Below are 2,500 nucleotides of genomic sequence, written 5' to 3'. Positions count from 1 at the left end.
CCTGTCAATCACCAGACCTGTCAATCACCAGACCTGTCAATCATCAGACCTGTCAATCACCAGACCTGTCAATCACCAGACCTGTCATCACCAGACCTGTCAATCACCAGACCTGTCAATCATCAGACCTGTCAATCACCAGTCCTGTCAATCATCAGACCTGTCAATCACCAGACCTGTCAACACACACACACACACACACACACACACACACACACACACAGAGATCCATCACTGTGTTAAACTGATGCATACACACTGAGACCTGCGCTGCCCAGCTGTCAAGAAAACCAATAATCAATCGTTCTGTGTATTTATCAGCTAAAAGACACTTAACATCGTCTGTGTGTGACTTTCATCGCTTCATGTGCAACTTGTCCAAAACGTCCAGAACCAAAACCAAGCAGAAACTTCTTCAGAGATGTAACATGGCATGACCAGACAGACTAAACTCAAAGACTTCATGAGGAAAATGCACATGAGCATTAGTAAAACACGGTGAACTGGGACTGGAGCTGACATTTATCTTCCAGAACTTACGCCTATATATACACACACACACACACACACACACACACCGATTAGGCATAACGTTATTACTAATATTGTGTTGGTCCCCCTGACCCGTCGAGGCATGGCCTCCTCTGACCCCTGAAGGTGTGCTGTGGTATCTGTCAAGATTTTAGCAGTTTGAGCTCCAGTAGCTCGACTGTTTGATCGACCACACAGGCATCAATGAGCCCATGACCCTGTGGCCGGTTCTCCACTGGTCCTCCATGACCCTGTGGCCGGTTCTCCACTGGTCCTCCATGACCCTGTGGCCGGTTCTCCACTGGTCCTCCATGACCCTGTGGCCGGTTCTCCACTGGTCCTCCATGACCCTGTGGCCGGTTCTCCACTGGTCCTTCATGACCCTGTGGCCGGTTCTCCACTGGTCCTCCATGACTCTGTGGCCGGTTCTCCACTGGTCCTCCATGACCCTGTGGCCGGTTCTCCACTGGTCCTCCATGACCCTGTGGCCGGTTCTCCACTGGTCCTCCATGACCCTGTGGCCGGTTCTCCACTGGTCCTCCATGACCCTGTGGCCGGTTCTCCACTGGTCCTTCATGACCCTGTGGCCGGTTCTCCACTGGTCCTCCATGACCCTGTGGCCGGTTCTCCACTGGTCCTCCATGACTCTGTGGCCGGTTCTCCACTGGTCCTCCATGACTCTGTGGCCGGTTCTCCACTGGTCCTCCATGACTCTGTGGCCGGTTCTCCACTGGTCCTCCATGACTCTGTGGCCGGTTCTCCACTGGTCCTCCATGACCCTGTGGCCGGTTCTCCACTGGTCCTTCATGACCCTGTGGCCGGTTCTCCACTGGTCCTCCATGACCCTGTGGCCGGTTCTCCACTGGTCCTCCATGACTCTGTGGCCGGTTCTCCACTGGTCCTCCATGACTCTGTGGCCGGTTCTCCACTGGTCCTCCATGACTCTGTGGCCGGTTCTCCACTGGTCCTCCATGACTCTGTGGCCGGTTCTCCACTGGTCCTCCATGACTCTGTGGCCGGTTCTCCACTGGTCCTTCATGACCCTGTGGCCGGTTCTCCACTGGTCCTCCATGACCCTGTGGCCGGTTCTCCACTGGTCCTTCATGACCCTGTGGCCGGTTCTCCACTGGTCCTCCATGACCCTGTGGCCGGTTCTCCACTGGTCCTCCATGACCCTGTGGCCGGTTCTCCACTGGTCCTCCATGACTCTGTGGCCGGTTCTCCACTGGTCCTCCATGACCCTGTGGCCGGTTCTCCACTGGTCCTCCATGACCCTGTGGCCGGTTCTCCACTGGTCCTCCATGACCCTGTGGCCGGTTCTCCACTGGTCCTCCATGACCCTGTGGCCGGTTCTCCACTGGTCCTCCATGACCCTGTGGCCGGTTCTCCACTGGTCCTCCATGACCCTGTGGCCGGTTCTCCACTGGTCCTCCATGACCCTGTGGCCGGTTCTCCACTGGTCCTTCATGACCCTGTGGCCGGTTCTCCACTGGTCCTCCATGACCCTGTGGCCGGTTCTCCACTGGTCCTTCATGACCCTGTGGCCGGTTCTCCACTGGTCCTCTATGACCCTGTGGCCGGTTCTCCACTGGTCCTCCATGACCCTGTGGCCGGTTCTCCACTGGTCCTCCATGACCCTGTGGCCGGTTCTCCACTGGTCCTCCATGACCCTGTGGCCAGTTCTCCACTGGTCCTTCATGACCCTGTGGCCGGTTCTCCACTGGTCCTTCATGACCCTGTGGCCGGTTCTCCACTGGTCCTTCATGACCCTGTGGCCGGTTCTCCACTGGTCCTCCATGACCCTGTGGCCGGTTCTCCACTGGTCCTCCATGACCCTGTGGCCGGTTCTCCACTGGTCCTCCATGACCCTGTGGCCGGTTCTCCACTGGTCCTCCATGACCCTGTGGCCGGTTCTCCACTGGTCCTTCATGACCCTGTGGCCGGTTCTCCACTGGTCCTCCATGACCCT

The 2,500-nt window shown here is 57.4% G+C and overlaps 1 protein-coding gene across 1 annotated transcript in view; it reads right to left on the bottom strand.

Moving 5' to 3' along the window:
• The window catches only part of r3hdm2 (R3H domain containing 2), a gene marked incomplete at its 5' end in the record, with an annotated part of 56,380 nt that overhangs the window by 33,983 nt on the left and 19,897 nt on the right, over positions 1-2,500 (bottom strand).

The sequence above is a fragment of the Gobio gobio genome (genome assembly GCF_949357685.1).
Source record: "Gobio gobio genome assembly, chromosome: 17".
NCBI lineage: Eukaryota > Metazoa > Chordata > Actinopteri > Cypriniformes > Gobionidae > Gobio > Gobio gobio.
Note: the sequence above shows the minus strand (reverse complement) of the source record. Positions and strands in the feature narration are given on the sequence as shown.